We start from the raw sequence: 11126 nt of genomic DNA, 5'->3' as shown, positions 1-11126 counted from the left end.
CCTTGACAAAGGCACTCGTTTCCTAAAGCTCAGCTCCTTTTTACTCTGCAAAGATCTTATTTTATTTACGCATCCTGAACGCAGCTGAACAGTGGGGACTGCCGGGATGTGAGCTCTGGCGGGAGATCGCAAACAGAGCTTTTGTTTTGATCTCACTCCTTAGGTTAATGCCTCGTGATTCCCCCACCAGCTGTTTCCCAGGATGCTGTTTATTCCAGTGTCTGCTGGGGGAGAAAATGTCCCCGTGAAAGTAAATGCAGTGCAGCAGTATTTACAAATCCCGAGTCAGGTTTCCATCCTGTCCAACAGGATGAGAATGAGAGCCATTATTTACACTAGTAAGCTGAGAATGACATCAAAAGCTCTCTTATGAACTGCAGGGGAGATAATGATGTAAGTGACTTTAATCTAGACATGTGCTTTACAATGGAAACGTGTATCCGCTCTTTCCAAAGAACAGCACTGACTTCTACGTTACACTCACACGACACCCAATTCCAGGCCTTGTTTCTAAATATCTGTGGATCCCACATCTCTATGGTTTCACTTAGAAACTCTGCTTGCACTGGAGAAACAGGATGCATATCCAGGTCCAGGGAGAGACAGAGCCCTAAGTGGAGGTGGAAGCACCCTGAATGCCTAGAGAAGAGAAGCCAGTGTTCTTTATGCGGACTGGAAAGCAGACGTGATCTCCTCCTTCTCAGACACACCCCACCCCCACAGATGCAGGCACACCTGTACCCATCACTCTCATAGGGATGCCGTAAGAACAGACGAGAGAAAAGAGAGGCGAGGGTGCTCTGCAGAGGGAAGTCACTGTTACCGTGTTATTTGTGTTATTTGTCATTTGTGTTATTGTTACATTCCAGGGGCTGGTTTTTTTCTGGGCACCGGCAGTGTGGTGGGGAAAGCATCTAAACACTGGAGCCAAGAAGGGCTAGAAGTGAAGTCGTGGCCTGAATATTTACTGTGGCTTCATGGGCAAAGGACAAACTGATCTGACTTCATTTGCTCATCTGAAAAATGGGTATGTACTTCCTTCCTATCCAAGCTAGTCTGTCTCACCCCTTCTTTCTTTCGGAACTATGCCCAACTCTCTCTGAACGTATACAAGATTTACTGAAATTTAACACTTAAAAAATAAGAGATTTCCTGAGATATAATTCACATAAGGTCTACCCGTGTAAAGAATATATAGTTCAGTGTTTTTAGTAAATCTTCCAAGTTGTACATCAATCCACATATATCTATTTCTAGAACATTTCATCAATTCCCAAAAACAAAATTATAGCCACTAGCAGCTATTATATTTAGAATAAAGTTTCCTATTTAACATCCTGTTCTTCCTCAAGGTGTAAAAACTCTTCACCAACGTCCAGAATGAATTACTCCTCAACTTACAGTCAGCACCAAAGCGTTAGGCATTTGATGTACACCCCTCTGGCGCTTCCAGGTTGACAGCGGAAATCTGCCCAGCCTGCCCAAATTGATGGTATGTTCTTGGAGTGCAAAGGCCGTGTTGCCTGCACTCTCTTTCCCCCAGCACCTCCGCTCAGGGATGAACACACACGTAGGCGCTCGGTAAATGCCTGGCTCCCGACCGACTGACCAATCGCCGCTTCTTCAGAAGACCAGCACGTTTGTCATCTGTCTGCTTCTCTGAATGCCAATGCCTCCACAAGCTGTCATGTTCCATGATTATTCTCCCCAAAGCATGTGCTGTTAATTTTTCATCTTAATGAACTGTCCAGTCGAGTTTAGCAATGGGAATAGTGATAGAGGCACAATAAAAATGGCTTATGTCTTTGCTATTGTCAGAAACCTCCCCACAACACCGGCACATAATTGAAATAAAAATATCTCAACAGCTACAAACATCATTTGTCAAGAATAAAGTGGGGTTTAAGTGCTATTTCAAAAATTCATACTACAGGCTTCATAAACACGGATTATTGGAACGTTCTTCCAATTGATATCCGCTCAAGCATTTAAGTGCTTGGCTATTATTCTATGTTTGCTTGAGTGAAACCACTTTGGGTACCAAGCTACATGTCAGCCCCAATTTTCCAGAGTATTACAGATGCACATTCTTTCCTGGCGGGAGAAGGGTCAGGCAAGCCAGCGCAGGCCCGAAAGGCCTGTGTTAATGCACAGATGCACATGCGGGAAAGCCATTATGCAGCTGTTGGCATCCTCAGAGTGGAGTGCTCTGGGAACCGGTGTCACTCAAATCTGAATGATGGCCCAGGAGGAGCCCAGAGGGGGAGAGAGAGAATATGAGGAATAGAGGAGAGAGGCTTGAAGATTCTGAACAAGCCAGCAATATGGAGAGGCCCACACTCCAGCCCTCGGCCCCACGCGATTTTCTAAGGCCGGCAACCCACCATCATCTTCCTGCCGACCCATAAAAGAGACGTTCAAGAATTAGGTATTGGCTGAAGTCATTCAGTCGGGAACTATTTACTGAGCTACAATTAGCCTGGACCACACTGCTCCTGATGTTGAGGATATAGGGGTGGGCAAGGCAGGCCACATCTCTGAACCTCAGGGGGCTTAGACTCTCACGGGGGAACACAGAAAATAAACAAGTAAACCATGAAGGGAACTAGACATGATATTCACACATTATGATGACTCCTGTGAGGCATAAGACAGCAGGATGAAGTAACGAATAACAAAGCAGTGGGTGTGGCTTTACAGGTGGTGATGTCAGGAAAGACCCTAAACAATGAAGAATCAGGGGTGTGAAGAGACTGAAACTGAAGGAAGAAAAAGGGCCAAGCCCCCAAGGCTCCTCCATTAGACAGAGTGCCTGGAGTCCACAATATTTCTGGGGGCTCAAGGAACGTTTCAGTTTCTTTTCAAGTCGGAAGAAAAACTGATCTTTGAGGGTGAAGATTATATTCATCTTCATACCGAAGCAGTCATAAATACAGTATTTAATTTTTTCTTTTAATAGAAAAAAAAAGAGTTCATAAAGGCAAAGATGCCCCAGGCCCATGAAGACATATCAAGATCCCTAAGGAACCAAGGACTCCAGTCCAGAACCCCAGCTGGAAGATAGGGTCCTTCTCAACCTCTTCAGACAAATGGAGCCTGAGAAGGAGAACCAGCCCAAGAGCACGGAGGGTTAAGCATCATGATATGCGGGACTCACAGTAACATGGTATGGATGGAGAGTTAACTGGGAGGAGGGAATGAGGTTTCAGGAGATGGGAGGGGGTGGGGGCTGGATCCTGCCTTAGGAGCCAGGCAGAGGACCCTGCAGTTTATCCTGCTAAGGGCCACAGACTTCTGAAGCTTGGGGCTTTTCACTGAAAGGAACTCAATACAATTTAGGCTTTAGAAAAACCCATCCTTCTGAAGCTCGGCAGAAAAGGAGTGGGGAAGAGATCAGGGAGCCGGATGTGCTCCCATGAACCCAGTCACAGTTACCCTGGCCCTTCCCATGTGAGCACAGGCTGCTCCCTGCCACTGTGGGGTCCAGCACAAGCCCTGGACAGGAGTGTGGCCATGCAAGCATCCAAGGCCTTTTCTTTGCCCAAAGCATGATGTAAATGGTTTAGGGGCAATGAATAACAATTCTCCTGAGTCCATTTCTCAAGCGGAAATTCTGAAGAGAGATTGGGAGTGTCGAGAGGTCCAAAATAGCATCAGTTATGGACAGAAATGTGATCCTTAAGGAAACTTGCTAGACATTCCTTTAGAGAGGTTCCTTCTCACCAGTCCTTGCAAATGTGTGGCCAAACTTTTAAACATCCGTTTTCTTTCAACAAAAATGGTTGCTGTGACAACCTAACATCATTTCCAATGGTGCTTAGAGACTAAAATTCAGAGCCTCCTGAGAAGATGAACTCACTGGCCCCTCCACGGTTTTTCTGAAGCTTGCACACAGAGGTGCCTGCCAGGTGTCCAGTTGCAGCCTTCTAGATCCTCAGCAGACACAATTAGTTGGTGGCAGATTTTGTCCTGTTACCCTTCCTTCTCCGCTCTCTCAAACTGCCTTGAGCTCTGAGTCCCCCCACAGGGCGCAGGGTAATTTGGGTTAGTAGCCTCCAGAGGAAACGATGAGTCTCTGGCTTAGAAAGCATGTGGAGCTGGGAGGGCTGTCAGGCAGTGGCCTGATTTTTGTCCTGAAATATTCTGGGAGCAGCTGAACCTTCCTAATGGACCCAACTGAAGGAAACAGGTAGACTTAGAAGAGGGTCGGGGAGCCCCATCACTGGCACATGATTCCATGAGAACAGGAAGTGCAGTGAGTCACAGATGCACATATGGATTTAGCACAGGGCTTCCCAGATGGCTCAGTGGTAAAGAATCCACCCGCCAATGCAGGAGACGCAGGTTCAATCCCTGGGTCAGGAAGATCTCCTGAAGGAGGAAATGGCTACCCACTCCAGTATTCTTGCCTGGAAAATCCCATGGACAGAGGAGCCTGGCGGGCTATAGTCCATGGGGTCACAAAAGAGTCGGATATGACTGAGCAACTGAGCGACAACAAGCAGTCAGTAAATGCGTCTGATGTATGAATGAATCAGTTACTGAATGGCCAGGAAGTCATTCCCTGGAGATTTCACCCCACCCCTCTCAGGTCCACCTGTTTTCTTCAGGCCACATTCATCTATCACCCTATAGACAATGAGCATCCAGCCTGCACAGAGCATGCCTAGGTCTTGGCACAAAGCATGAAAGAATGTCACGGTGTCTTTCAAGAACTATTTGACGAGTGAATGAATGAACCCCTGAAAACAATCCCCCTGGGCCCAGAGCACTTGACTGCAAAACCATATATTATTCCGTCTTCTTGGATTACTTACCGTCTGTCACAGTATTCAAAGTCCCTCTCACATGGAATACAAACTATTTCTTGCCATGAAATGCACAGAGGAAATGCACAGATAAACCTGAGCAGCTCAAGCGCTTTGATCTTTAAAAGGAGGGAATCCTACACCAGCCTTTGAGATGCCGTGTTGACTCCAACAAGCAAAAAAGAAAAGTCACACTATCTAAATGAGTGGTTGTCGGAAATGAAGTGATTAGATTTCAACAGGACTGTCTGCTCCCACCCTGGACCCCTGGGTCCTGAAGGCAAGTGTGCAGAGAGTGCGATCACCTGGCCGAGACTCCAGTGCTCAGTGAGATGGGAACTGATCCTTTCCCAAAGATGAGCATCAGAGGGGCAGTCCATGGCTGAAAGAAGGGCCCTTCCTGCTGTCCCCATCCTGAGGGTGCATTTGCTGTTTCTGGAATATCAGGGAAAATGACACAGACAGGAATGTGTTCTTGGTTTCAAGTACATCTTGGTCATCTTACTGAATAAGTGCTGGGGGGAAATAGGAAGCTCACTGAAGTATCTGGGTAACTGATGTCAAGCTGTATCTCGGTCAGGCATTAAATTCATACAGTTGTTGCGTGGAACGTGAGTAATATGATTTCTTTAAAAAATCAATGACTCTAGATGAAAGGTTTATAGGAATTAATTGTACTATCAATATTTTTGCAGCTTTTCTGTAGGTTTGAAATGTTTTAAAACTTCAAGAAAGTTTAAAATCAGAGAACAAGCAACAAAAACAAGGGGGACTATTTAAAGTTCTCTTTTTTATTAAAATATAAAGTGCGGAACAGTGTACATACTAGTGCTTACAGCTGGATGCCGCCAGTGTATCCAAATGCGCAGGAAACAAGCACATGGGTGTGCGTGGCTGTAGCTTCATGACTGCTTGGAAACTCTGAATGGTCACATAGAAAACTGAACCTAGAAGTTGCCTCCACAAAAGGAGGGAGGGACTAGAAATAGGATTGAAGGGTACTTAATTTTCTGTAGACTTTGTAACTGTCTTGTCTATTTATATATATATATATATATATCTTTATATGTATCTTTGAGTGTATATATATTGGCATGTATATATATATATACTTGGGCTTCCCTGGTAGCTCAGTTGCTCAGTTGGTAAAGAGTCCACCTGCAATGCAGGAAACCCCTAGGTTTGATTCCTGGGTCAGGACACCTGCTGGAGAAGGGATAAGCTACCCTCTCCAGTATTTTGGCCTGGAATTCCATGGACTGTATAGCTCATGGGGTTGCAAAGAGTTGGACATGACTGAGCGACTTCCACTTTCGCTATATATATAAACAAACCACCTAGTCAGGAAAATTTTGGCTCAAGAACCTCTGCACTGTTCTCTTTGCTTAAAAAATCCTTCATGATTGTCTCCTGGTAAATTCTGACTTATGCTTCATATCTCAACCCACAAGTCACCTCTTCCCTGAAGCCTTTGCTGATTTCCTCTATCAGATTCCATCCCTCTGTGCTCCTACAAACCCATGGAGCTACCTCCAAAAAACTCTACACCATGGTTATTGTCTGCTGGCCTGTCTCCATCAGAAGAAGGGGTGCTCTTTAAAGACATGGCTTTGATACAACTGTTGTGTAGATACATGTGCATCGGGTTCATTCGTTGTAGCTGCACCTAGTCCACAGCCTAAAACAGGAATGCTTTCCAAGAGATGATTTATGAATGAACACACTTGGGATTCTTTTTTCCTCTCCCCATGGGTTATCTCTCATGCAGTACACACATTCAGCAGCACACTGCTGTATTAGCCAGAAGCACTTGGCCCACATGGAGATTTAGGACATGACCACCAAAAGAACTGTAATATAACCCCACCCTCCAACTTGGTTAAGATCAGAAAGCATGATACCAAAGAATCAGAAGAGACACACTGGGGGCACTACGGCGTGGAGGCCCCGACTCTACAGAGTTCACTGTATGGCCCTCGACAAGCTCATTAACCTCTCCAAACCTCAGCATCCTCATCATAAAAGAAGCAGGATGACGGCACATACCAAAGCACTGGTGATGTCACACAAGACAATGAACGTAAATCATGTAGCCCAGTGTTTGCATACGGGCATCTCATTAAATCAGGAGGGTCTCTGCATTGTGTTCATCCGTCCTAAAATAAAGCAAGATCAGAGAACCACAACTTCGGTTGAAGTTTGTCCTTTCAGTACTGATTCTGGCAAAGGTAGGACATTTCCACTGCCTGGCACACGCGAGCTTCCTAGCTCTTGGTCGATCACGTTAGTGACAGTCACACAGTACACACTGAAGATCTGCAAAGGAGTCAGCAAGTGAACTGACTGTCTGTTTATGATTCTCATGGCACCGGCTACAGACAGAAACTTGGCCTCTTTCTCCACAGTGGCCTACATCCCAAAATAGGAAATGCCTTCACAGACAACCCAGCAGGCAGAGGGGGTTAGGAGGCAGGCTGCCAACATTTCCAACTGTCAGGGACAGGGCAGAGCCTGGAGGATGCTCCAGCACAGGTGAGTTGCCCAGGCCCCAAGAAGCTTTTCAGGATTGATTTTTATGCAAATGAAAGAGAATCAGTGACCTGTGAGGAGCAGCCCCTGCTGAGTAATCAGTCGGGAGGGTCTCAGTGTGTGTACACTTTTCATGAGTCTAAGAGCAAATATTTTTCACTTTAAGACTTTCAATCTGTGCCCCACTGCCCTACTAAAAGCTCAGTGAGGTAGCGCGGCCGGGAAGCTCTGTCCTGTAGCGGCTTAGGTCACCCCTCCCCTGCTCCGGGAAGATGCCCGAGTCAGTCAGATGTCCCAAGAACAGAAGTTCAAGTGGATTTCCCTAGAAGTCAGCTGGAGAGCTGCTCCTGTAAGTCCAAACCACTTCACCACCATTTGTGAAACGTGTTTCTCTCTCTCTACGCAACCCCCATATCCCTCTTTTCTCTTCCTATTAGGATTCTGGGTACTTTATACGGAGCTCCTTGACTGTAAGCTCCTTGAAGAAAGTGAAAGCTACTTTATCCCTGCCTGCATCCCAGTACATCATAGGCACCTGTTTAAGAAATGCTGGCATCATGAACGGATTGAGGATCAAGAATCTGGGTCTTGAGCCAAAGTTGTAGGATAGTTTCATTTTGTTCTTCCAAAACCTTATAGCGTGATCATGAATAAACCCTTTCCTCTCTCTAGGCAAAAAAAAAAAAAAAATCCTCTGTCTAAAACAAGAAGATTGTTCTGAAAGATCAAAGGACTGTTAAGGACTGTTCCATCTGTACTATGCTGTGTTTTTTTAAGGGTGCTGCAAACATCAGAATAGTTTACCTTCCTCTCCTTGGAATAAAAGCGATGCAGAACTCTTCGAAACAGGCTGTTCTTAATTTCAAAGTGGAAGAAAAAAGCCTAAATAATTTCCTAGACGAGAAATTAAATTGAAGTACTTTCTATTTAACTTCTGACTCTGTTTCACTGCTACCTCATTCTAATTGTCAATATTATCGAGAAAAATAGAAAATGTCAGTCGCAGGTCCTATTGAAAAATTCGAAGGGCTGCTGAAATGAAGAGACCTATTTGGCTTCACAGAAATGAGATGATCGTCATTCACAGGCATTTTCCACAGGAGGGATGCGTTTCCTCTGCTGAGCCAGGCTTCAGAGCACAATATGCTAATGTGAGAGGAGCCAACTATATAATTTCCAAATCATATTGATACATTTGCAGGGAAGTATGGCCCTGCTTCCACTAAGAGTGTTTTCATTTAGTGGTTTATACCCATGACAAATGTCGACCAGAACATGAGAGAAGGAGATGGGGTAGGGCTCTCCAAATTGAAATTTTGTCCCCAAACAAACCCACATTAAAACATGAGTGAAAAACATCTGGAAAATCACCAAATATTTACATGTCCCAGTCACAGGGGCTGACCATCTAAGTAAAAATAGTTGGTGTGGACTGCCTAAAAAGTCTTCAGCCTGCCATAAAGGACATGTCTTTTGTCCATAATGGACCAGATTCACTCATGGGGAAAACAAAAGAGAGGAGTGCTCAAAGATAAAAGCTCTGGCTAAAGTCAAACTTCCAAAGATAAAAAAAGTACGGCAATACGGCTACAGGCAACTTATCTTTTCTAAAATTCAGTTTTCTCATTTATAGAATCTTTGGATATTAATAGTGCCTATCACAGTAGGTTTTTGCAAAGATTAAGGGAAGTGATACCTTTAAAGACCTTATGTTCCTGACATAGCATAAGCACTCAATACCTGTTAGCTGCCAGTGCTGTGACTTTTCTCTGTGTGGTAACATCAGGCTCCCTTTCTTATCTTAAAGTCTCTATTCATATGTTTAGTAAATATTTATTGAGAACCTACTTGGGGCCAGAATAGTGCTTACAACCAGGAACCTGGTGGTCCCAAAATAAAGCCAATCCTCAAGAACCTCCAGGTCTAGCTAGGAAGACAGACACCTAAACAGTGGGAATCACAGTAAATGGTATAATCTTGATGACTAAAGCCCAGGAGACACCCATAGCTCAGTCTTCAGCAATTAGAAAGAAATCCTTACAGGTAGTGAGGTCCAAGTGAAGGTATAAAATGAGTAAAAGCTAGCTTGTGAGGAAAGGGAGCTCACTGGGCTCAGTGAAATAAAGGTTGTGCCTTACAGTAGACCTAGAGTGGATGAGTACAGTGAAGGCTAGGTGTGCAGAGACAACAGCTGAGTGGGGGTCTAAACAGCACAACAGTGGGCCCATTACTAGAGGGTCCTGAAAGCTTGAAAAGGAATTCAGATGCCTCAAAGGGAAAGGATTAGTAGCAAAGTAACATACTATCAGGATATGTATGAAAGACGGATCGTGCTGGAGTTGACAGAGGGAAAAGTAACCCTGGAAGCATAAAGATCTGTGAGGTGGCAACTGCAGCAAAATCTTGGAGAAAGGGATTCTGGCTTGCATTTGATGGTGGCAATGTGGGTAGACAGAATAAAGTGTTTCAGAGATAATCAGAGAGCAAACCAATCGGAATCAATTACTCCTAGAAATAAGAGGCTAGGAGGTATATAGGATGCATCATGTTTCAGATTCAGTGAGTTTTGATGCTGGCACTGAAATGTGGCACACAGGACAAGGCAAAGGCTTAGGGGGAGAGGTCATGACTTGCATTTGGCCTCTGCATCTAGGTCACTTGGTGGACACTCACAGCGAGATGAGCCACTGACACACGCAAGGGTGAGTTCTATGATGGGACCGTGTGGCAAGTCATGCTGCTAGAATTAATTCTTAAAGTTTCATCGGAATATTTCAACATCCTATAAAAATAGCTTCAGTTCCTAGTGACCCGATAAAGGAGGTAAATGTATTCATAGAATCCTAAAACTTATGGACCATTAGTTACTCTGGACCCAACCACCTTTATGGCCCAGAGAAGAGTTTGTTAACCCAGGGGCACACAGACAGTGAATGATAGAGCCAGGTTTGGAGCTCAAGTCAGTCTCCCAGCTTAGGATCTAGTGCTCTGTCTTTTGAGAGCTAAAAGATTCAGCCTCCTAGCAATCTCTTTTCCTTGAGGGATATAAGCCACCTTGTACACATTTAAAGAATTCTTTTCAAAAGAAGAAAAGGGGATAAAGAACAACATGGTAGTCGTGTTAGTCTCTCCAGCCAAGTTTTTGCTATGGAATTATATAACCCCTTTAGTTCCTTCTATCTCCTATCAACCTTCTATGGTCCAAAAAGAAAAACACCCAAAACAAAAAACTATTATCATCTTCGTACAGGCACATAATAGGTGCCCCCTAAAGATAACCCAATAATAACAGGAATAATCACATTCCTCAAGGCCCAGGATAACTTCCCTGTCAAATTCTACTTGGGATCTGTGAGGGCAGGCACATTTGCGGGATGGTCCTGGAAACCATCATTTCTGTCCCAGCAAATAAAGTAATGATACACTCAGTAACGCTGGTCCATCTTACCTTCTTCACCCATTGGATACTTGCTGCCAGTTTCTGTAACACAAAACTCCACCCATCTGATTGGTCATTCAACAAATGGCAACTGGAAGGATCGTCAGGAGACCTCTGAGCCGAATACACAGCGATTTCTGCAAAAAGTGAAAGGATCATTAGTAACCTGGAGGTGACATGAATCAACAGAATGATACTCTCCTAAACGCTGGGGGTACACAGTTGCACAGGATACGCTTTTCTCTTTGACAATAAGGGTCCATGTATACAGTGAGAGATGTAAATAAATGACCACAATGGTGTGCAAAGTGGGAAAAACTTGTCATGAGGTACCACAGGATGGTTCGATG

The 11126-nt window shown here is 44.6% G+C and overlaps 1 protein-coding gene across 1 annotated transcript in view; it reads right to left on the bottom strand.

The window, feature by feature from the left end:
- Positions 1-10910, bottom strand: part of CDH11 (cadherin 11, type 2, OB-cadherin (osteoblast)) — a 91311-nt gene extending 80401 nt beyond the window's left edge. Inside the window, exon 1 of the mRNA XM_010851099.1 lies at positions 10786-10910. The gene's annotated coding sequence lies outside the window, so the exon portion shown is untranslated. The remainder of the gene's footprint in view (positions 1-10785) is intronic.
- Positions 10911-11126: the final 216 nt, after the last annotated feature.

Source organism: Bison bison, unplaced genomic scaffold (assembly GCF_000754665.1).
Source record: "Bison bison bison isolate TAMUID 2011002044 unplaced genomic scaffold, Bison_UMD1.0 scf7180017864297, whole genome shotgun sequence".
NCBI lineage: Eukaryota > Metazoa > Chordata > Mammalia > Artiodactyla > Bovidae > Bison > Bison bison.
This window is presented reverse-complemented; position numbering and strand designations above follow the sequence as displayed.